This window comes from Armigeres subalbatus, chromosome 3, assembly GCF_024139115.2.
Source record: "Armigeres subalbatus isolate Guangzhou_Male chromosome 3, GZ_Asu_2, whole genome shotgun sequence".
NCBI lineage: Eukaryota > Metazoa > Arthropoda > Insecta > Diptera > Culicidae > Armigeres > Armigeres subalbatus.
In genome coordinates this window covers 93674774-93700652 of record NC_085141.1, presented here as the reverse complement: position 1 = coordinate 93700652, position 25879 = coordinate 93674774, and the positions used below count along the sequence as shown (strand labels likewise).

The 25879-nt window shown below is 41.7% G+C and overlaps 1 protein-coding gene across 3 annotated transcripts in view; it reads left to right on the top strand.

Moving 5' to 3' along the window:
• LOC134226505 (uncharacterized) overlaps positions 1–25879 on the top strand; it is a 382276-nt gene that overhangs the window by 27944 nt on the left and 328453 nt on the right. The gene's annotated exons all lie outside the window — the stretch shown is intronic.

Genomic DNA, 25879 nt, shown 5'->3' with positions numbered 1-25879 from the left:
TAAAATGCATTCCATTTTGAAGTTTATTCATAAAGGGAACTGTTCCTTTTTTATATTTCACTAAACATATATTCATCTCATCGCGAAACAAACAAATGCAGCACATTCTTTATTGTAAATTTTCACAAACATGTAACATGTATCACTGTTTAAAAAATTACAAGAATGAGAAACAAATTGAATTCATTTTTATTGCTTTGTTTTTCTTGGGATGAACATAGTCGAGAAGCAGTAAATATACATTATGAAATCATGAATTTTACGAACATAAATGGACAACTTACTAGTAAGCATTATAAGAAAGTGTCCGAGGAAAATTAAGCAATTCCGATAAAATAAAACTACGCGCGCATGTTTCCTACAAGCTTTGCTAGACTAGTTTTTACGCGGGTTAAATTCCACATAAGTTTACAAAGTTTACGAGAAATACCAATCACCTGCGTAAAAAAACGACTCCATTGTACGAAACTTGTTAGTTAGCTGGGTAAACAATTGAGTGGGTTAGAAGCAAAAGGATGTAAGTGACATTTTGGTCAACTTTGAATTGACTATAGCAAAAAATGCTTTGTTTTTAGAACTTTGCTTTTGTAAAATTTTTAAAAATTTCCAGTATATTAGCTATTTTTAAAATCTTCATACGATTTGCATGAAAAAATATTGAAAAATATAACAGATTTTGTCACTTAACCCCTTTGAGTTTGACCCTCAATTAAGGGTTTGCCCTCTTACAGGCAAATTCATTGAATCAATGAAAAAAATGGGAATGTTAAAAAATCTTATCAAGCATTTATATTTTATCGCTAAAGACTTTTTTTCATGGTCAAATATATTGAAACTAAAATCGTTTATGTTATGCATTGTTATGCAAAAGAAAAAAGCAAGTAAGAACAAAACTTTTTTATAATATAATGATACTTTTAAAAATTCACAAGTATTGATACGTAATCAATAAACCGCCTCAAATCCCATTACATTATCAAACACAGATGCAGATTTTAATATTTCGATTCATTTTATGTTACAAAATTGATATATTTACTTGTTACAAAAAATGGAAAGCGTTTGCTTAAGGAATGCATTAATGACCTTTTGACCAACCCCTTGCTCACTTTCGGTTTCCTCGAAACACTGGAAAGTATATCTAAAATTGAAAATATTAAACTGAACGTAAACAGTTCAATTGATACGAAATGAAATTTAATAGTTTTTGAAAAAAAAAACTTATAAAATCAACAAATCCCTGTGCGCATTCTGTTTCCATCATCATAAACACTATCAAAGTTAGTATAAACTATGACATAAAACCCTTTCAATAAATTATTGTCGAAAATCCTATAAGAACACCAAGTTAAACGGTTGGCCAAGTTTCAAAGCGAATATTAAGTCACGAAGAAGTTAAGAGCAACTTTCAGACCAAAAGACATTTAGCGGTCATTCTTTTTCCGATTCGTCATTCAATTTCCGCCTTGAACTCTAGGAATTGGTTAAAATTAAAATTAGCCAAGAGCTTCAAAATAGTTGAAAATAGTGACTAGCAAAAAATAGTGACTTGCAAAAAAAGAGACTTTTTAGTGACTTGCTCAAAAAAGTGACCAAATCACTAAAAAGTGACCCGCTACCACGCCTGAGATTGCAAATATTCGAATATTCTCACGAATTCCTTGGGAACTTACTGCAGGAGATCCTTCGAAAATTTCTACATATTTTTTTTCGTAAATACCTTTAATAATTCTTTAGGAAATTTATTCGGTAAGTCACCAAGAAACTCATTCTGGTACATCTACAAAAATTCCGTCAGAAATTCGATCGGGAATTTCTCCAGGAATTCCTTCAAAAACCTCCACAAATGAAACCAATTTTTCTGGAGATTCTTAAAAAAAAAACTCTCCTACGATTAATTCTGACAATGAGCAATTTCAAAGGAACTTCTAAAGGAATTACCGACATGCTTAAATTTCTTAAAGAATTTCTTTGGACATTCATCCAAGAATTTCTTCGGAATTTTCTCCAGGAATTCCTTCAGAAAATCTTCCACACGGAGATTAATTCCAAAATTCCCCAAGACTCTAAGAATTTTCTTCAAATATTCCTTCAGAACTTCCTCCAGGATTTGCTTCGGAAATTATTTCAGGGAAACCAAGAAATTTCTTAGGGAATTGTTTATCAAAATAAATTAAAACCGTTATTTTTAGAACAATTTTGGCTATTAAAGTACAAGGAGAGTAAAGGAAATGTTCAATTTGGTGGGTCACGTGCCTCATCGTGTTCCAGCTTCAGAAGCTAAGTTAACATTATTGTTTTCTGTAGCCAATAACACTTAACACGCCAATGCGGATAAAAGTGACAGAGATAGAAGCAAACAAATCTGCTAAAGGTATAACAGCTATTTAATTAATGCCTGATAGGTTGCCTTGGTTCGACAGATGCAAACGATCTGCATACTGTGATTTTTGTGTTGGCCAATCATCGGCGTGAAATACGAAATTCGGCGGCGTCGAGCCAACCGGCGTATGGCGCGCCGCCGACACCTTGACCGGCGTCGGCGTACGTCAATAAGTATCGGCGGCGGCGGCGTGGCGCGGCGGCGCACAGGTCTAGTCGCATCGTGCTGCATCGCGTCTACTCTGACTTCCGCCATAGGATGGCCACCAAACGAAGTTGACAGCCCAGCTTTAACGATGGGCTTTTCTGGGCCAGGGGGGCTTAGACTGACTTAGTGGCGGGTGCTTAGTCCCTGTTCCAGTTTGCGTCGGTGATGGCTGCACACTATTAGCCAGGGTTGTGTTAAATCATTCTCATATGATAATTATTGGAAACTAGCGAAAAATACCCAGCTTTGCCTGGGTGTTTGTGCTGAAAAAGTCTTATACTGAACTATTTGCAGCACCGCACTCTAGAACAATTTCCGTGCTATTGTTATGTTTACCTCAACCACTGACCCTAAGTTGCATTCTATTGATTTTTTACCTTTTTCCGTTAAATTACCCAACTTTTTGTACATACAAACCATACGGATCCCAAGACGAATCGAAAAGGGAGAAAATTTTGCAAATTGGTTAACACGTTCGTCACAAAAATTAATTTTTATTTATATAGATATCATTTGATAACTTCTCAGGTGTGAAAAGTAAGCGAGTTGTCATCGGTGACACCTTTTCAAATTTTGGAATCGATTATCATTTAAATGTAAACCTAACTAATACCAATTTATTTAATGTCAACAATGAGTTCAAACGGATGTTTGGCTTTGGTGTTATGTAGGAAAATAAGTTCATAGAGTAGCATTTACCAATGCTTCGAATCGAACGATACTTACTCTCTAGCGAGATTTATTAATTGATAATTTGGATATGTGATCGCTTGAGAGTGTTGTTCATCTTCGATTATTTTAAATTTTTAATTTCATCATCCTTTTTAAATGATGGTCTAAAAATAATATACATACATATACATAATAGCGTGTGAAAAACAGAGATGGACCTGGAGTGAAGGTTTAGTCCAGAGACTGCCAACGGGTTACATAAAAAAAAGAAAAATGAGTATGTCCGAAGCTATTTTTATTTCATCTTTATCAGTTAACGGTTTATATTGAATATGTATCGCGATACTTTTTCTTTAACAGTATTTTCATTTCGCGCTGTTTTATCATACGCAATAAATGGCACAACAATATTAGATTGAAGTGGCATTGTGTCGTGACTCGGAACACATGATTTTGAACAAAAAAAAAAACACGTTTCACAGATTATGAGCAATGAACGTGTTTGCAAGTGGATTATAAACATGATAGTGCTCAAAACAGTTATTTCAATTTTTTATACCGAATTGGAATTTCTTTCAAATTGACCCACAACAACACAATTTAGTAAATTTATGATCAATTCATTCTACCACATTTTTTTGTGAAATGATTTCCCACGTCTGGCGGAAAGGCGGAAACAGGTGTTTTGAAGAGCAAATCATTCTGTTTTTAGAATGATTTATTTGTGAAAAGCTACGAGTTTTTGGCGCGTTGTACCATTCCGATACAATATTTCGAATTGATTGCAATTGATTTGAGAAAGTTTAAAACGAACAAATCCCTTCCTAGTTGTTTTCATAAAAAAATCATTCATTTATTGTCATCTTTCTATATCTCAACGACATTCTTCTAGACCAGAAACTTCACTGGCTCGCTTGCGTGAATATGGCTTGGAAAGGTCACAACTCACAATCATCGTAATTATTTGACGTAAGTAGACAAATGATAGCCCAAATTGCCCGAGTAATTGCGTCATCTGTCGCATTCTTTTAGTCGTTGCAGCGAAACAGAGTGAGGCAACAAACGGTAGCAAGTGCCTTTTTTTTAATCTTATCCAAACTTGGGATTTACGGCTTAGCGCATCCAAGTGCTGACCATAATTACGCCAACATCGCAGTGAAAGTGACAACGAACGCCACATTCCAGCGGACTGTTTGTTGCTAATTCGAACTGTTACACGAATTCGGACCACTGCTCTGTGTAACCGAGCCGGGCATTGTTGTTCATTCACTTCCCACCGTCTATGATCTGCGATCTATGTACGTCCGAAATTCTTCCATCCGGCTACCACCGGCGTCCGTCGTCGTTTGACGGTCGACCGATCACGTAAGACTGAGACTCTGAGATCACCATTATTATAGTCACCATGATTTGCACCTTAATCCGCCGCTGGAGAAATAATCCGAGAAGTTTAGTAATTTGGTATCGGTATGTGAAGCGGAGCCCATCCGAACGGTGTTTTTTTAGATTCCAATCTCGTGTTCGGATGGTCGTGTGCTGGTACTCTAAGGTGTCGTATTTCTTCTCTGTCGGAAAGTGACAATTCGCAAGCGAGGTGATTTATGCACAAATTTGCATAATTTACGACATCAGAAAATGCGGTAGCGATTGTTCATTTCACGATCGTTTAGCCTGCTGGAAGGAACAGTAGACGAGGGAAACAATTTCTACATATAGCCGTTTCGGTTCACAGCCTATTATAGGAATGGAGATCCTAATTAGGATTGGAGGAGGGTTTTCAAAGAATTCTGATGGTTATCATAGGGACATGCTTATTCTGTCATCAAATTCATTAGAAACCAATTTGCATCTGAAAAAAAAATCGATCAATTCATTTGGGGCAAATATATTCACATTATACTTGTTAATGATTTCGCCTTTCGAAAAAGGAGGCAAAAGAGTCGATATCTTGTCGAACAGGTGTGGTTGGTGATTTGTTGTGGATCGTTTCGTTTCTGGAAAGCAACCCGTTCCGGCGAGCCAAGATTTTATCAACAAATTTGCATGCGGTCGACTTGCTCACATTTACGACCGCGCCGTATATCAGTCGCCGGCGATAATCTTTCGTGCGGTGATCTCACCACTAATATTATTAGTTTTTTTATAATGCTGGAATACAAAATATGTTTCGGGTTTTTTACCCAATTTTTGAATCAATTGGCGAATAGATTCTTGCAGAAGAATCTGAGGACAACGCTTTGTCTTCGGATTCACGACGTAGATCGCGATATTTGTGGTGAGATCGTAACAGAATTGAAGTGTTTATTAAATAATTATTTGGCCAATCTTAACTGATCGAATTATGTCCCCTTGGTCCATAACCGCACGTTGTCAGTGACGCAGTTTACGGAGAGCCCGTATATCGTCGTGATCAATCTATTTTCCTCGTTGTCGTACAATAAAGTTGTACCAAAATGGTATCATTTTAATCCAGAATCGGACTTTTTGTAGAGGACTCGGAACCCATGATATTATATACCATCCGACTCAGCTCGTGGAATTATTGATAAAGTTTTGATATATGTATAATGACTTTTATTTCAAAATATTGTAAATAATATGCATGGCGATCCGTGACTCAAAGACTATTGAATCCTCTCTTCCACTACCAGCACAGTGGATGCAGGGCTCTGGGACAAAAGATCAAAAGTACAGAACTACGAATGAACAAATTTTAAAAATCTTCTGTGCAATCTACTTGATCGAAACGAAATTTGAAAGATATGTTAAGAATATGCTTCTGAACAAAAATTTTTAGTTTACACATTCTGAAGCTTTCATTTGAGACGCATGAAAGCTTTTCTAGAAAAAGAAGATTGAAAGCATCCTTTTACGCTTCTCGAAAGCCTCCTTCTAAGCAGAACGGAGGATTCCTTTCAAAAGCTTCGGAAACCTACTTTCAAGAGTTTCTGAGCCCTCGTTGCAAGAGGTCCGGTAGCCCCTTTTTTAGAAGCCCGCAAAACCTCCTTTCAAAAGCCTCAGAAGCCTCCTTTCAATAGGGCTGGGAAGCCTACTTTAAATAAGCTCGGAAACCTCTTTTCAAGCGGCTCGGTTTCAAGTTTCAAGAGCCCGGAAGCCTCCTTTCAAGAGGCCCGGAAGCCTCCTTTCAAGAGGCCCGGAAGCCTCCTTTCAAGAGGCCCGGAAGCCTCCTTTCAAGAGGCCCGGAAGCCTCCTTTCAAGAGGCCCGGAAGCCTCCTTTCAAGAGGCCCGGAAGCCTCCTTTCAAGAGGCCCGGAAGCCTCCTTTCAAGAGGCTCTGAAGCCTCCTTTCAAGAGGCCCGGAAGCCTCCTTTCAAGAGGCCCGGAAGCCTCCTTTCAAGAGGCCCGGAAGCCTCCTTTCAAGACGCCCGGAAGCCTCCTTTCAAGAGGCCCGGAAGCCTCCTTTCAAGAGGCCCGGAAGCCTCCTTTCAAGAGGCCCGACCATCCGAACACGAGATTGGAATCTAAAAAAACACCGTTCGGATGGGCTCCGCTTCACCCGGAAGGCCCGGAAGTCTCCTTTCAAGAGGTCCGAAAGCCTCCTTTCAAGAGGTCCGGAAGCCTCCTTTCAAGAGGTCCGGAAGCCTCCTTTCAAGAGGCCCGGAAGCCTCCTTTCAAGAGGCCCGGAAGCCTCCTTTCAAGAGGTCCGGAAGCCTCCTTTCAAGAGGCCCGGAAGCCTCCTTTCAAGAGGCCCGGAAGCCTCCTTTCAAGAGGCCCGGAAGCCTCCTTTCAAGAGGCCCGGAAGCCTCCTTTCAAGAGGCCCGGAAGCCTCCTTTCAAGAGGCCCGGAAGCCTCCTTTCAAGAGGCCCGGAAGCCTCCTTTCAAGAGGTCCGGAAGCCTTCTTTCAAGAGGCCCGAAAGCCCCCTTCAAGAGGCCCGGAAGCCTCCTTTCAAGAGGCCCGGAAGCCTCCTTTCAAGAGGCCCGGAAGCCTCCTTTCAAGAGGCCCGGAAGCCTCCTTCCAAGAGGCCCGGAAGCCTCCTTTCAAGAGGCCCGGAAGCCACCTTTCAAGAGGCCCGGAAGCCTCCTTTCAAGAGGCCCGGAAGCCACCTTTCAAGAGGCCCGGAAGCCTCCTTTCAAGAGGCCCGGAAGCCTCCTTTCAAGAGGTCCGGAAGTCTCCTTTCAAGAGGTCCGGAAGTCTCCTTTCAAGAGGCCCGGAAGCCTTCTTTCAAGAGGCCCGGAAGCCTTCTTTCAAGAGGCCCGGAAGCCTCCTTTCAAGAGGCCCGGAAGCCTCCTTTCAAGAGGTCCGGAAGCCTCCTTTCAAGAGGCCCGGAAGCCTCCTTCCAAGAGGCCCGGAAGCCTCCTTCCAAGAGGCCCGGAAGCCTCCTTTCAAGAGGCCCGGAAGCCTCCTTTCAAGAGGCCCGGAAGCCTCCTTTCAAGAGGTCTGGAAGCCTCCTTTCAAGAGGCCCGGAAGCCTCCTTTCAAGAGGTCCGGATGCTTCCTTTCAAGAGGTCCGGAAGCCACCTTTCAAGAGGCCCGGAAGCCTCCTTTCAAGAGGCCCGGAAGCCACCTTTCAAGAGGCCCGGAAGCCTCCTTTCAAGAGGCCCGGAAGCCTCCTTTCAAGAGGCCCGGAAGCCTCTTTTCAAGAGGCCCGGAAGTCTCCTTTCAAGAGGTCCGGAAGTCTCCTTTCAAGAGGCCCGGAAGCCTCCTTTCAAGAGGCCCGGAAGCCTCCTTTCAAGAGGCCCGGAAGCCTCCTTTCAAGAGGCCCGGAAGCCTCCTTTCAAGAGGCCCGGAAGCCTCCTTTCAAGAGGTCTGGAAGCCTCCTTTCAAGAGGCCCGGAAGCCTCCTTTCAAGAGGTCCGGAAGCCTCCTTTCAAGAGGCCCGGAAGCCTCCTTTCAAGAGGCCCGGAAGCCTCCTTTCAAGAGGCCCGGAAGCCTCCTTTCAAGAGGCCCGGAAGCCTCCTTTCAAGAGGCCCGGAAGCCTCCTTTCAAGAGGCCCGGAAGCCTCCTTTCAAGCGGCCCGGAAGCCTCCTTTCAAGAGGCCCGGAAGCCTCCTTTCAAGCGGCCCGGAAGCCTCCTTTCAAGAGGCCCGGAAGCCTCCTTTCAAGAGGCCCGGAAGCCTCCTTTCAAGAGGCCCGGAAGCCTCCTTTCAAGAGGCCCGGAAGCCTCCTTTCAAGAGGCCCGGAAGCCTCCTTTCAAGAGGCCCGGAAGCCTCCTTTCAAGTGGCCTGAAAGCCTCCTTTAAAGTGGCCTGAAAGCCTCCTTTTAAATGGTCCGAAAAACTTCTTCCAGAGGCCCGGAAGCCTCCTTTCAAGAGGCCCGGAAGCCTCCTTTCAAGAGGCCCGGAAGCCTCCTTTCAAGAGGCCGGAAGCCTCCTTTCAAGAGGCCCGGAAGCCTCCTTTCAAGAGGCCCGGAAGCCTCCTTTCAAGAGGCCCGGAAGCCTCCTTTCAAGAGGCCCGGAAGCCTCCTTTCAAGAGGCCCGGAAGCCTCCCTTCGAGAGGCCCGGAAGCCTCCTTTCAAGAGGCCCGGAAGCCTCCTTTCAAGAGGCCCGGAAGCCTCCTTTCAAGAGGCCCGGAAGCCTCCTTTCAAGAGGCCCGGAAGCCTCCTTTCAAGAGGCCCGGAAGCCTCCTTTCAAGAGGCCCGGAAGCCTCCTTTCAAGAGGCCCGGAAGCCTCCTTTCAAGAGGCCAGGAAGCCTCCTTTCAAGAGGCCCGGAAGCCTCTTTTCAAGTGGCCCGCAGCCTCCTTTCAAGAGGCCCGGAAGCCTCCTTTCAAGAGGCCCGGAAGCCTCCTTTCAAGAGGCCCGGAAGCCTCCTTTCAAGAGGCCCGGAAGCCTCCTTTCAAGAGGCCCGGAAGCCTCCTTTCAAGAGGCCCGGAAGCCTCCTTTCAAGAGGCCCGGAAGCCTCCTTTCAAGAGGCCCGGAAGCCTCCTTTCAAGAGGCCCGGAAGCCTCCTTTCAAGAGGCCCGGAAGCCTCCTTTCAAGAGGCCCGGAAGCCTCCTTTCAAGAGGCCAGGAAGCCTCCTTTCAAGAGGCCACGAAGCCTCCTTTCAAGAGGCCTGGAAGCCTCCTTTCAAGAGGCCTGGAAGCCTCCTTTCAAGAGGCCCGGAAGCCTTCTTTCAAGAGGCCCGGAAGCCTCCTTTCAAGAGGCCCGGAAGCCTCCTTTCAAGAGGCCCGAAGCCTCCTTTCAAGAGGCCCGGAAGCCTCCTTTCAAGAGGCCCGGAAGCCTCCTTTCAAGAGGCCCGGAAGCCTCCTTTCAAGAGGCCCGGAAGCCTCCTTTCAAGAGGCCCGGAAGCCTCCTTTCAAGAGGCCCGGAAGCCTCCTTTCAAGAGGCCCGGAAGCCTCCTTTCAAGAGGCCCGGAAGCCTCCTTTCAAGAGGCCCGGAAGCCTCCTTTCAAGAGGCCCGGAAGCCTCCTTTCAAGAGGCCTGGAAGCCTCCTTTCAAGAGGCCCGGAAGCCTCCTTTCAAGAGGCCCGGAAGCCTCCTTTCAAGAGGCCCGGAAGCCTCCTTTCAAGAGGCCCGGAAGCCTCCTTTCAAGAGGCCTGGAAGCCTCCTTTCAAGAGGCCCGGAAGCCTCCTTTCAAGAGGCCCGGAAGCCTCCTTTCAAGAGGCCCGGAAGCCTCCTTTCAAGAGGCCAGGAAGCCTCCTTTCAAGAGGCCCCGAAGCCTCCTTTCAAGAGGCCCGGAAGCCTCCTTTCAAGAGGCCCGGAAGCCTCCTTTCAAGAGGCCCGGAAGCCTCCTTTCAAGAGGCCCGGAAGCCTCCTTTCAAGAGGCCCGGAAGCCTCCTTTCAAGAGGCCTGGAAGCCTCCTTTCAAGAAGCCCGCACTCCTCCTTTCAAGAGGCCCGGAAGCCTCCTTTCAAGAGGCCTGGAAGCCTCCTTTCAAGAGGCCCGGAAGCCTCCTTTCAAGAGGCCTGGAAGCCTCCTTTCAAGAGGCCCGGAAGCCTCCTTTCAAGAGGCCCGGAAGCCTCCTTTCAAGAGGCCCGGAAGCCTCCTTTCAAGAGGCCCGGAAGCCTCCTTTCAAGAGGCCCGGAAGCCTCCTTTCAAGAGGCCCGGAAGCCTCCTTTCAAGAGGCCCGGAAGCCTCCTTTCAAGAGGCCCGGAAGCCTCCTTTCAAGAGGCCCGAAACCCTCCTTTCAAGAGGCCCGGAAGCCTCCTTTCAAGAGGCCCGGAAGCCTCCTTTCAAGAGGCCCGGAAGCCTCCTTTCAAGAGGCCCGGAAGCCTCCTTTCAAGAGGCCCGGAAGCCTCCTTTCAAGAGGCCCGGAAGCCTCCTTTCAAGAGGCCCGGAAGCCTCCTTTCAAGAGGCCCGGAAGCCTCCTTTCAAGAGGCCCGGAAGCCTCCTTTCAAGAGGCCTGGAAGCCTCCTTTCAAGAGGCCCGGAAGCCTCCTTTCAAGAGGCCCGGAAGCCTACTTTCAAGAGGCCCGGAAGCCTCCTTTCAAGAGGCCCGGAAGCCTCCTTGCAAGAGGCCCGGAAGCCTCCTTCCAAGAGGCCCGGAAGCCTCCTTTCAAGAGGTCGGGAAGCCTCCTTTCAAGAAGCCGGGGAACATCCTTTCAAGAAGCCGGGGAACATCCTTCCAAGAGGCCGGGAAGCCTCCTTTCAAGAGGCCGGGAAGCCTCCTTTCAAGAGGCCGGGAAGCCTCTTTTCAAGAGGACCGGAAGCCTTCTTTCAAGGGGCCAGGAAGCCTCCATTCCAAAGTCCGAAACCTTCTTTCGAGATGCTCGAAAGCAAAAAAAAAATAGATAAATTAGGTTCAAAGTTTAGATCTGGTGTGATTACCTAACGCTACTTAAAATCAATCAAAGTTGTTTCCTATTTCACAATTTAAAAAACCTTCACGTTCAAGCATCAATTTTCACGACTTTCAACTCTAATCAAAGAATTGCATCCTTCTAGGAAACACACACAATCATTGTCCAAGTTAACGTCGTTTGACCTTGTACTGTCCACGACCGGAACTACGTCGTTTTAACACCTTCCACAATTCTGCGATTTATAATTCACATTATCATCCGTTGACTGAGCACATTCTACCTTCCTCATCAATCGATTGATCAGTAGCAGCTAAAGTCATATCGTGTGCAGTGCACTTACTAACGACTGCTCTAGGATTAGGATGACGATGACAGACATGCAATGACTGGTAAACTCATCCGCTATGCAACCCAACCTGTTGTAAAATGCAAAGCTCAATATTGCTCATCGCTCGCTTCTCGGGGCTCTGTCAGATAGCACCCCCGTCCGTCCAGCGTCGGACGGTGATCGTGTTGCATAACCCGGTGATCAACGGACGCCACGGGCAAGTGAAAAATTCGCCAAATGACTACAAAACAGATTCTCATCGTCGTCGTCGTCGTCGTCGTCGTTTGTTTCAAGCGGGCGGGTGGCACGGCAAGCTTCGTCATGAATGATGATGTCCGCTTCGCCACAGCCTCGGATGGACGGATTTGCAATGCGATCACGTTCAGGCAGCATTAGCATTGCAAAAGCTCTTCTTTGATTGTGCGTTACATCTTCGCACGCGCAACTCGCTTTGCGTATTGCTCAAACCGTGGAAACTAACTTACTTATGTACGCAGTTATGACCCCAGCGCCAAACCGTGTAAGCCATACAGCTTCAGATGTTGGGGATTTAATTTTTCCTATTGCGTAAAATTCGAACTAACCGGAAATTGAATGCACCACCGTACCCGCCTTATCTGTCAACGGTCGCACACGTGGACCAGTTCCTTACACCGAGGGCACCCAAATGTCGGTGACCTTCGCTTTCCGGTTTGCTGAGCAGCAGCACCACGCAGTGTGACCACCGATGACGACGAAAATCTAGCATTCGGCGCACGTCATGGTACGGTGGGCGGAATCTTTGAAGCTTTCGGTGCACACCGAAGATGTAGGATGTAGGTTCGAGTTCGAGGTGGCCTTGGCATTCGCGAGTTTGAGGTTCGGTCGTGAAAATTTATTCAACCCATAAATATAAATACCTCGAATTAATGGTTTTTGTCATCGCGCTTTACGCACATGACACGGCGGCGTTAATTGCGTTTATGTCTTGATTTGCTGATTAGTTATTTTTTAAAGGATTGGTTCATTTTTGGGGGCCGAATCAGCCGTGGTAAAGTGTCGATTGTTCGGGTGGCTTGATGTCTGTCAAAAAACATGTTCACTTGTTTGTTTATAAACACACTCGGCAAATGCCAACATTTCTTACAATTGTATAAAACATGCAAGTTTCTTCAAATAGTTGCTACAAATAATTTCTATTTTTTATGTAGTATGCAACATTTGTTTTGTTTCCCATAAAACATTTACAGTTTTGGAAATTTCCAAAACTGTAATGTTTCATGAGAAACAAATCCAATCCAAATCCAATCCAAATCCAATCCAAATCCAATCCAAATCCCATCCAAATCCAATCCAAATCCAATCCAAATCCAATCCAAATCCAATCCAAATCCAATCCAAATCCAATCCAAATCCAATCCAAATCCAATCCAAATCCAATCCAAATCCAATCATAATCCAATCTATATCCAATACAATTCCAATCAAAATCCATTCCAAAGCAATCAAAATCCAATCCAATCCAAATCCAATACAAATCCAATCCAAATCCAATACAACTCCAATCCAAATCCAATTCAATCCAAATCTAATCCAATCCAAATCCAATCTAAAACCAATCCAAATCCAATCTAAATCTAAGCCAAATCTAATACAAATCCAAATCCAATCCAAATCAAATCCAAATCCAATCCAAACCAATGGAAATCCAATCCAAATCCAATCCAATCCAAATCCTTACGTAGTAATTAAATCCAAATCCTATTCAAAATCAATCCAAATCCAGTCATAATTCAATCCAAATCCAATCCAATCCAAATCTCTTCCAAATCCAATCCAAATCCTATCTGAATCAGATCTGAAACCAATCCAAATCCAATCTGAATCAGATCTGAAACCAATCTGAATCCAAACCAAATCCAATCCAAATCTAATCCAAATTCAATCCAAATCCAATTCAGATCCAGTCCAAATTAAATCCAAATCCAATCCAACTCCTATCCAAATCCAATTCAAATCAAATCCAAAACCAATCAAAATACATTCAAAATCCAATCCAAATCCAATCTAATCCAAATCTAATATCTATCCAATCCAATCCATGCCAAATCCAATTCAAAACCGATCCAAATGAAATACAAATCTAATCCAAATCCAATCCAAATCCAATTCAGATCCAATCTAATCCAATTCAAAATCAATCCAAATCTAATCCATATCCAATCAAAATCCAATCCAGTTCAAATTGAATCTAAAGCCAATCCAAATCCAATTCAAATCCAATCCAAGTCCTTCGGAAACGATATTTTTGTGCGTAAATCAATGAAAGATATGCAACAGCAAAAGAATAGTTACATGAGTCATCTTCTTCTTCTTATTGGCATTACATCCCCCATTGGGACATTGCCGCCTCGCAGCTTAGTGTTCATTCAGCACTTCCACAGTTATAAACCGCGAGGTTTTTAAGCCAAGTTACCATTTTTGCATTCGTATATTATGAGGCTAACACGATGATACTTTTATGCCCAGGGAAGGCGAGACAATTTCCAAACCGAAAATTGCCTAGACCGGTACCAGGAATCGAACCCAGCATGAGCATGAATCAATATTGAGTTTGGAATTGGCTGTAGACTATTCTAGACTAGACTCAACTGAGAGAGGACTTTTGAAACCATCTCGAATCAAAGTCCACCCATCGAACGGTGTCATGTGAGACCAGTGCGACTCGTTGGTAAGCTTCACCAATCCTACCGCGAGAAAAATTATTCCATTCGCCTATTAAGTTTGCAACCAAACATTTATCGATGTGACCGCGAAGACCGCATCGGCAGGCCCCCATACGTTCGTCACTCCGGCTCGCTGACTGAGGCATTTTTGCACCGGTTTGATGATCATATTTAGCGGATAGCTCCAACAAGAGCACCACTTTCTTCAACCGAACACTCTATGGACCAAACGACGACGATGACAATCGTAGACTACTCGACTCGATAAATGCGAAGTTACCATCATCCTCCATTCATAGCCAGCAGGCAGCTCTGGAAAACCATTAAAAGGAACTCAACAAGTGGAGTGCGCGAAAGCACTTCCACTCTTATTTCCTCGGCTTCCAACTTGAGAGTACATAAAACATTGTTGCTTCGAGAGCCGATTCCCCACGGCTATAGGTCATCGCCATCGATGCACGGCCCCCTTTCTGCTTCGACCACGCTCCGCAACCATCCGCCCTGAATGCAGCTTTAATTGGATGCGTTTCGGGTGCTGCCGGCTGCTCGGCTTCGCCAGGCTGAACCGGATTAGTCTAGTGCTGATACCGCCGGGCCCCGCCGGACGGCCGTCTTCCACGTGGATCCATTACAAGGGGCAAAAGGGTAACAACGGGTGTCAACGGCGGCAAACAGACGCGGTGGCATCGACATGGGATTAGAAAATCGATCGATTTCGAGTGTGCCGGTTTTATCGTTCCCCAACAGAAGAGGATAATTTGGCAAGCAAATAAGGCGTACGGAGAGAGGCGGATAATTTAATTGGTGCCTTCGATGCGCGATCGATGATTACCAACTGAGGTGGGTAGGATATGATAATCGATTTGGGGGAAACGATTGTGTTTCGCAATAGTAACGGTAGGCAAGTTGCAAAAAAAATGAGCCACAAATAATAGCATTGACAAAGAAATAACTTTATTGGGATATTGAAGCTTTGGGGATTACACACCTCGAGTACTGCTATCTCTTATATTACCGATTTTCGAAATTAAAAAAGGTCACTGTCATCAATTTCACAATATACGAGTTCAGTGTTAAAGAACAAAACATAGGAGAACAAATCGTAGAAAAACGTGACTTCTATTATTCTATTTTATTATATTTAAAAAACATGGAAAGAGTATTTTTGAAAAAAAAAAAATGATCAAATCTGGCATTATTTAATAATTGCTATTGGCCAATTTTGCCAAATATTTTTTCAATCATTCCAATTATGTCGATTTTTCCTATTTATTCGATTTGCCTGAATCACCCAATCTACCCGATTGGATGATTTGGCGAGTTTGCAGTCAACAGCATTTCGCGGTTTAGAGTTGAACCGGTCAAGGGCCGAAAATCTCTTGAATAATGATATAAAAAAGCATTTCGTAGCGGTTATATACTTGCTTGCAAAGAATGATTTTTTTTTCAATTCCGAGAAAACGTCTGCGTAAAAGATATTTTAGTTACTAGATAAAGATTGTCGCTGTCGTCGCTGTCCGGAACATCTTTTGCTGGCGAGGATAGTTGATCTAAATGTCAATGAAGGAAAAATACATACGATTTGACAGTTTGATACCACACATGTTTCGGACAGCAGAACAAAGGGAATCGAAGCGACAATCTTTATTTAGTAACTAAAATATCTTTTGTCTTCGTCATAAGAAAGAATCGTGCACTATTCAAAAAAAATGAGGGCTTCAAAATAAGTCATCCACATTTGCTCCGGTTAATACTTCCTGAAGACTGACGCGTGGTTTAGCCATATTTCGGATAAAATCAGGACAAACGTGTCCTTCAAAAGGAGGAATAATTCACTCCGAAGGCCAATTTTAGGAAGCGTCCTGCACCAAAGAAATGCATTATTTAAAAACAAAAATCATCTACTATTTCACTCCATTCTGGGAGTCTACTCTTTCAGCTTATTCAGAGTGAAAGCATGGAGAATAGTTTCAGAACAGTGCAGAAGCAACCATGTTTCAGAAAAAAAATCAGCCTGAAAATTTCAGTGAACTCGTGAAAATATGTTTTTGACTATCAGTCAGGTGTGCGATCGGTCGTGTCGGAAAGGCTTCGGCGACGATGTTTGTTGAAGTTTTGCTACGGGCGGCTTAGAAACATTTCGTCAAATGACGTTTGGTTGAAAGACATTTCGTCGAAAGGATTATGTCGTTTCGTTCAAAAGATATTCTAGTTACAAGATAAAGATTGTAGCTTCGGTTCCCTTTGTTCTTCTGTCGGAAACATGTGTGGTACCTAACTGTCAAATCGTATGTGGAAGATGTTTTTATTTAAAAAATGTATTGGAGGTAACTAAAGACACTATATACAGAGACGGGAAGTCTGATCCCTGAACAAATAGATCACCAGGCAACTCTGCGTGCGCAACACTGCTGATGCTGGATATACTTTCCACATTGATCTATACGAATTTCATAATTCAAAAATATTTGATTTGTATCGTGTTCAACCACCCAATGAAAAGCCACAATTCACTATAAACATGTTTAATTGATTTTCAGCCACATACCGTCAACTGGGGGGAAGATGATCATTAAGGTGAAGATGATCATTTGATGTGTCAGTCAAAAGTGCCAAATTTGTTTATGAAACGGTAGTCAACAATATTCTCCGTTCAAGTAATGTTACCGCTAGGTTGAAATCCGAGTTTTTCGATTATAATCATGAAAATGAATTTTGTGGAAGAAAGAGAGAGATAGTCATAAATGACGCTATTTTCGTTTCAAATATTGACTTCGTAGACTTCTTTACGTAGTAAATTCAACATTCATATAAATAACCTAGTGTATTTTGACTACTAGGTCATAATGATTTTAGTAGAGCTGTCTTGATCAACTTCCCCCCAAACCAGATTACTCAAAAAATGTGTGATAATTTAATTTATTTTAATAAATGCGAACGCATTTCAGAAAACTAAAGTTGTTGATTATTGCAATGTATAGCAGTACATGTTTTGAAAATATTTGTTTCGATTTAAAATGTAAACACACATTGTTATTGCATGTTTTGTCTTAAAAATGTTCATCTTCCCCCCCAGTTGACGGTACGAGCACTTTTTTACCTAAATCCATGAAAAAGTATTCAAATAATAATACAAACATATTTATTCGTGCTGGTTCAAATGAACTCTTGCCAAATGTTGTGCGCGATATTTTGGAATGCTCGATTGGAATGGCACTGACAGTAAATTTGGAATTTCAATTGGAACATTTCCCGTCTTTGTTTATAGTGTCTTTAGACTTTAGAGTTAACCACTTTCCCTTCGATGGGAAAGTGGCTTCCTCATATATATTTTTCAAATCAAAAATCTTCCACGTAATGTGCATATGCACATCTGAGTTTTTTGAACATTGTAAATTAATGTCCAAGTCGTGCGGTTTAATACCCGGAACACAGTCAATTAACTATGATTGAGCTGAAAATTTATAGTTTACACACGCAAGAGAATTCAAAGGAGAACAAAAGAAAACTACGATTTGGATTGAATTTAGATTGGTATTGGATTCGAGTTGAATTAGAATTTGAATTGGATCTGGATTGTTTGGATTGGATTATATTTGGATCAGATTATGAATTGAGTTGTATTTCGATTGGATTTGGATTGGATTCAAATTGGATTTGGATTGAAATTTTGTTGGATTTGAAATGCATTTGGATTGTATTTGTATTGTATTAGGTTTGGATTTATATTGAATGCGATTGGATTTGGTTTGTACTTGGATTAGATTTGGATTAGGTATGAATTGGAATTAGATTTGAATTGTATTTTGATTGGATTTGGATTGAAATTGGATAGGACTTGTATAGAAAGTTGATTGGATTTGATTTAGATTTGGATTGGATTTGGGTTGAATTTCAATTAGATTTGGATTGCATTTGGACTGAATTGGAATTTCTTTTGGATTGGATTTGGAATGCATTTTGATTGATTTGATTGGATTGAATTTTAATTGAATTTGGATTGGATTTGAATTAGATTTTGATTGGCTTTGGTTTTGATTGGTTTCAGATCCGATTCAGATTGGATTTGGATTAAATTTGGATCGGATTGGAATTAGAATTGATCGGATTGAATTTGAACAAAATTTGAATTTGATTTGGAATAAATTCGGATGGAATTTTCTTACTGAATTTGGATTGGACTTGGGTTGGATTCAGATTGGATTTGGATTTGGACTGAATTTGGATTGGATATGAATCAGATCTGGATTGGATTTGGATTAAATGTGGATCGTATTTGGATTAGATATGGCTTGGATTTGGATTGATTTCGAAATGAATATGGATTGGATTTGGATTAGATTTTTATTGGATTTGGATTGGTTTCTGATTGGATTTCGCTAAGATGTGGATTGGATTTGGATTAGATTTAGATTAGATTTGAATTGAATTTGAATTTGATTTGGATTGGATTGCGTTTGGATTTGAATGGGATTTGGTTTGGTTTGCTTTTGGATTGGTTTTTGATTTGAATTGGATTTGATTTGGGTTTGTGTTCGATTTCAATCTAAAAAAAAGATTAATCCACCTAACGCGCAAAAAGGTAAAAAATATAGCCTTTACGCTTACACCTCGATGATGTACAAGAAAGGCAAAACAGTTACACCAGTCTAATGTAAAACAGTCTAATGTTATGATAGAAAATTTACACTAGTAGACGACAGATGCCGCTGCCAAAAGTCTCTCGAATTTTCTATGTTCCAATTTTGACTTTCGGACAATTTCATAGTACTATGAAACTGAACGAAGGGCATACTTACGCCTAAATGTGTGCAACACGAGCATCTTTGTTGTATGATAAAACTCGTAATGGGAGCAAGCCGCGGATAAACTTTAAAAATATTCATAGATGCAAGGCATTTTTGCCTTTCTCGTACAACAAAGTTGTACCGAAAGGCTATCATTTCACTCCAAAATCGATTTTTTTATAGAAATTTCGGAGACCCACGATGTTATATACCAATCGGCTCAGCTCGTCGAGCTGAACAAATGTCTGTCTGTCCGTGTGTATGTGTGTTTGTGTGTGTGCACACGAAAACCGAAAAACATTAGCCACTTTTTCATATAGTAATTCTTAACCGATTTTCTCGCATCAAGTTGCATTCGACAGGGAACAAAGCCTTGTTGATCACTATTAAATTTGATAACGATCAACTATTGCGTTTAATGGTTATTAAGAAAATGGAATCGAACTATATAAGCGCCATATAAGGTTGGTGTCTTGGCTAAATGCGAGAAAATTCACCATTTACCACTCGGTGAATTAAGTTGGGTTTTTATAACACACAGTCCTATGTGACTATGTCTCATCACTATTTTAACATTATCTATTTTTTGCAATTCGCAATTATTATAAAATTCAATAGTTATCCACAGCGTTTAGTCCCTGTCGGATGCAACTTGTTGCAAGAAAATCGGTTAAGAGTTTCTATGTGAAAATTTGGCTAATGTTTTTTATGGCATTTTGTGCACACACACACACACACACACACACACACACACACACACACACACACACACACACACACACACACACACACACACACACACACACACACACACACACACACACACACACACACACACACACACACACACACACACACACACACACACACACACACACACACACACACACACACACACGCACACACGGACAGACAGATATTTGTTCAGCTCATCGAGCTGAGTCGAATGGTATATAACACTATGGGTCTCCGGGACTTCTATCAGAAATTCGAATTTGGAGTGAATTGATAGCCTTTCGGTACAATTTAGTTGTACGAGAAAGGCAAATATTGATTGGATTTGTATTTGGGTTCGATTTCTATTGGATTTGGATTGCATTTGGATTGGATTTGAACTGAAATTGGATTTGGAATAGATTTCAATTGAATTTGGATTCAGATTGATTTCTGACCTGATTCAGATTGGATATGGACTGGATTTGTATTGGATATGAAATAGATCTGGATTGGATTTGAGTTGAATGTGAATTGTTTTTCGAATAGATCTGGATTGGATTTGGATTTGTATTGTAATTTGGATTGAATTTGAACTGAATTGGAATTCAATTTGTATTGGACTTGGATTCAAAGACAAAGTACATGCTTGTGGGCGGAACCGAGCGCGACAGGGCCCGCCTGGGAAGCAGTGTTACGATAGACGGGGATACCTTCGAGGTGGTCGAGGAATTCGTCTACCTCGGATCCTTGCTAACGGCTGACAACAACGTTAGTCGTGAAATACGAAGGCGCATCATCTGTGGAAGTCGGGCCTACTACGGGCTCCAGAAGAAACTGCGGTCGAAAAAGATTCGCCACCGCACCAAATGTGTCATGTACAAGACGTTAATAAGATCGGTAGTCCTCTACGGACATGAAACATGGACAATGCTCGAGGAGGACTTGCAAGCACTCGGAGTATTCGAGAGACGGGTGCTTAGGACCATCTTTGGCGGTGTACAAGAAGACGGTGTGTGGCGGCGAAGAATGAACCATGAGCTCGCCCAACTCTACGGCGAACCCAGTATCCAGAAGGTAGCTAAAGCCGGAAGGGTACGATGAGCAGGACATGTTGCAAGAATGCCAGACAGCAATCCTGCAAAGATGGTGTTCGCTTCCGATCCGGCAGGTACGAGACGGCGTGGAGCGCAGCGAGCTAGATGGGCAGACCAGGTGCAGAACGACTTGGCGAGCGTGGGGCGTATCCGAGGATGGAGAGATGCGGCCTCGAACCGTGTATTGTGGCGTCAAATTGTTGATTCAGTGTTATCTGTTTAGATGTTAACTAAATAAATGAATGAAATGGACTTGGATTCGATTCAGATTGGATTTGGATTTAATTTGGGTTGGATATGAAATAGATCTGTATTGGATTTGGATTTAAATTTTAATTAGAGTGGATTCAAATTAATTGTGGATTGTATTTGAGTTAGAATTGGATTGAATATGGACTGTTTTTTTTATTGTATTTGGACTGAATTGGAATTACTTTTGTATTTGATTTGGAATGCATTTGAATTGTATTTGGATTAGTTTAGGATTGGATTTCGATTGTATTAAATCTGAATTGGATTTGGATTGAATTTAAAATAAATTTGAATCTGGATTGGATAAGATCCGGATTGGATTTGCATTTGTATTGGATTTATTAAAATCAATATAATGAAAAATTTAATGTATGTGTGTGTGTTTGTGTGTGTGTACAATAAAAAACGGAAAACATTAGCCACTTTTTCATATAGTAATTCTTAACCGATTTTCTCGCAACAAGTTGTATTCGACAGCGGACAACGCCTTGTTGATCACTATTAAATTTCATAACGCTAAACCATTGCGTTTAAAAGTTATTAAGAAAATGGAATCGAACTATATAAGCGTCATATAAGGTTGGTGTCTTGGCTAAAGCTTAGACTTAGCTTAGCTTAGACTGACTGTACATATCAATGGTTGCTACTCCGTGATTGATCAGAACTGGTGCAAATTGCACTACGATCCAAGTGAATAGTGGTTGGGAATAACCAACTATTCTCGAAGTGCACGTTTCAGCAGCTCGAAAATGTTGATCAATAACGGCGCCGGCCAAGTCCTTACAGTCAGTTGGGAAAGGGAGGGAATGTGAGTGTGTGGTAATTGTTGCTACTAGAAACCGAGAATACCTCTGCATCTCCACAATTACCACGGGAAGGAAGTAGTGTTAGTTGGGTGGGGTAATCAGTAACATAGATCGGGATTCACCATGGAAAGTGATGTGACCTATGCAACCTACACAGCAGTATTAGCATTTCCCTAACTTGTTCAATTGTTCATTCTTCGCGAGAATAAACAATCAATCGCTCAAAGTGAGCGATTGTTCATTTGAATTTCGGATTAGGCGCCCGCGTCATCATTTTTTTAACGTAAGAAAAATAAAAAAGAAACGGGATTAAGATTGAAAATAATTGATAGTAATCGGAAAGCTAATGTCATTCAGCAACCCTTATTTTATCTCTATTTGAGGTTAAATAAGAATGTAAATTTACGTTCATTTTACATGCCATTTATTTTGCATTACTTTCGCGCGCGTGTGTGTGTGTCGCTTGCCGTGACCAGTATACCGTAATCAGGATCTCACTGGTATTAATCCTGATGTGCCGGTTGGCACTCGTGTTGGGCTTGTGCGCTTTGAGCGGCACACGGTCGCTTCCCAGTCTACATAAAATCGCACATGGTGCAATACAGGATGCTAAATTGGAGACGATATATAAATGTGGAGAAGTACTCCTATTGCCTGCACTTCAGCATCCTACACGGCACCATATACGTTCATGTGTTGACTGGATTTGATAGGGCCTGCTTATAGACACATGCAGCTTTTTGTAGAGGTTTAACAGAGCCCACTGTCAAACCCCCACCACATCCTAGGCAGGCCCCCTAACTCGCAGTGGCCATGGGGAGGGGTCGTCAAGCCCTTGGACATAGTCCCTGCTGCCCCTATAAGGTTGGTGTCTTGGCTAAATGCGAGAAAGGCAGTATCACCACTCGGTGAATTAAGTTGGGGTTTTGTCTTCCTTTTTCGTAAACCGTCGCAAACAATTAGATAGTTTTGTTCCCAATTTAAATTTAATTTTATAGTCATATTTATTAATTAATCTTCTTCTTCTTATTGGCATTACATCCCCACACTAAGAACAACGCTGCAGTAAAAATTACCATTCTGATGGTTTAAATTAAATGCACAACGCCACTTGATTTGTGCAGACTACATGTCGCATTTGTTTCGAACAGAATGTGCGTTTAATTTTACCATGGGACTGTCATGAACGCACAACGTAAAATCTACCATGGTTTATGGTCAACTCCACTACAATATTAGGTGAAATTTTTAACCATGGAATGTTTTTAAAATGAAAACAATTTTCTAGTGAAATTAACTAATTCGATGCAGTTGTTGGACGGGGGAATTGTGATAATTTCTCATTATTGTCATAATGTACTAATGTAGCTTGTCAATTGGCTTGCACCGGAAACATTTAGTTTATTATCGATATTTTATTTATGCATGTTTTAGTTTTACAAATGATTCACTTATATGATGGAACAAAGGGAACGACACAAGTTTTCCAAAGCCGAAAAATACTGCATCACCAGCTGAAAAGACGCAATATTTTATGTAGGTTTTGTTGTCTTTTTCTGGATTTTTCGGTTTTTTTTAAACTTTGTGTCGTTTCCCTTGTGATGGAAGTCATTCTCTAATCCGGCTAGGAGCAGCATGATATTCTGGGCATCGGATCGTCTTGTTTACTCCGGAATAAATTCGCTCTGAAGTATGCCATCGAATGTTATTTAAGTTATGCGATGTTGTCCTTTTTATTTACTGCATCGAAGAAAAATAATGAACATGAGTTGTGGAAAAATGACTATTACAATGCATACAAACCTTTAACCCAGGAAGTACAATATTATTTATTTGTTCGAGTTCTTTCTCGAATTATTTATCTTTTTGCCTTTCTCGTACAACTAAGTTGTACCGAAAGGCTATCATTTCACTCCAAATTCGAACTTTTGATAGAAGTCACGGAGACCCATAGTGTTATATACCATTCGACTCAGCTCGATGAGCTGAACAAATGTCTGTCTGTCCGTGTGTGCGTGTGTGTGTGTGTATGTGTGTGCGTGTGTGTGTGCACAAAATGCCATAAAAAACATTAGCCAAATTTTCACATAGAAACTCTTAACCGATTTTCTTGCAACAAGTTGCATCCGACAGAGACTAAAACGCTGTTGATCACTATTGAATTTCATAATAATTGCAAATTGCAAAAAATAGATAATATTAAAATAGTGATGAGACATAGTCACATAAATCAATAATGTGTTATGAAAATGCCTTGCATCTATGAATATTTTTAAAGTTTATCCGTGGCTTGCTTCCATTAAGAGTTTCATCGTACTATAAAGATGCTCGTGTTGCACGCATTTAGGCGTAAGTATGCTCTTCGTTGAGTTTCATAGTACTATGAAATTGTCCGAAAGTCAAAATTCGAACATAGGATATTCGAGAAACTTTTGGCTGCGCCATCTGTCGTCTACTAGTGTAAATTTTCTATCATAACATTAGACGGTGTAACTGTTTTGCCTTTCTTGTACATCATCGAGGTGTAAGCGTAAAGGCTACATTTATTACTTTTTTCCGCGAGAAAGGCGCCATCACCGCTAGGTGGATTAATCTGGGTTTTCAAATAACAAATCGGCGTGTCGGAAGAATCTTGAGCAGCGTTCACAACACGATCACAACAGGCAATATGGCAGCCAGCAAGATCAAAATATTCTGCATTGCATCATGCTTAGTTTAACTATGCGTATAGTAAAAATAACTGCATCAGTACCGCAGTTTTGAATACCGTGCAGTTATTTCAATAACAAATGCAATCAATCTAACAATACAATACAATAGTATTTTCAAGAACAGATGCATAGTTAAAAATACTGCAACATAATTTTCAGTGCACACTGGGACAGAGCCGCCTCGCAGCTTAGTGTTCATTAAGCACTTCCACAGTTATTAACTGCGAGGTTTCTAAGCCAAGTTACCATTTTTGCATTTGTATATCATGAGGCTAACACGATGATACTTTTATGCCCAGGGAAGTCGAGACAATTTCCAATCCGAAAATTGTCTAGACCGGCACCGGGAATCGAACCCAGCCACCTTCAGCATGGTCTTGCTTTGTAGCCGCGCGTCTTACCGCACGGCTAAGGAGGGCCCCCATTTATTAATTAATAATAATAATAAAATAAATGCTTCTTTAAAAGGATATTCGATCCACTAGAAGCATTTCTAAGATATTTTTTTCTTCTTCGTATTTCTCCTTATTTGGTGTTTATTTACTTATTTATTCTCAGCCACGTAGTAGTTTATTAAGTATCCTTTTTATTTTTTCATGTGTTACCAGTATGGCTGAGAATTGAGTGTCCATTACCAGGGGGCTCAATTCGAGCTTTTTGGTGTGGGGGAGAGCGAGGGTCACTATTTTAAATGCACGCCTTTTCACGTAAAGCTTGTGTACGAAGATTTTAAAGATCGCCTTAAAGCCTACATGTACAATTTTCCTTACATCAGTTTATTTCAACTGAATTCAACAGTATACAACTGACCTTTTTTCAGCATCGGCGGCATCAGTAGAGCGATTTATACGTGAATTTCAAAAAGAATGACCAATGACATCATTTTCCCTTTTGGAACTATCCAACCTCGTCAAATGTACAATGAAAAGAGGAAATGGAACCAGAATTCTTTTATGTGACGCCTAGATGTGTTCTAGATATTTATGATGGAAAGCAACGGAAGCTTTCTGAGAACATAAAAATCTCCTAATGAAAATGCTTGAACGATATTCCCTTGGAAGTGACTCAAGTTTTGTCTGAAAATTTTTGTCGACGGTAGTCGAGTGTGAGCAATTATATTTAATTCCAAGCAGACAACTGTCTCTGGTCATTCGTTGCTAACGTTTTGATTATATAACATGTTACTGGTGTTATCACGCTGTACTGGAGAACTGTTTTAGATTAATGAACAGTGTTTAGTCCTAAATCAGCATAAGGATTAAGGAAAGTACGGAAAGTAAACAAAGTACGGTGCCATAAAAAACAGGTTGTGTAACAATTGGAATATAATCAAATCAATTCACTACACTCGAGACACCTGGTCAGGGTACAAGTCTCAAGAACTGAAAATAGATTGAGAAAATCATTAAAGACCAAGAAAGAAGCAATGAATGACATAAAAGTGTTGGAGATGAAAGAAGCTAAATATTGACAGATGCACAATATAATGCAACCTTTTCCGTAAAACTTTTGTACGCTTCATCGATT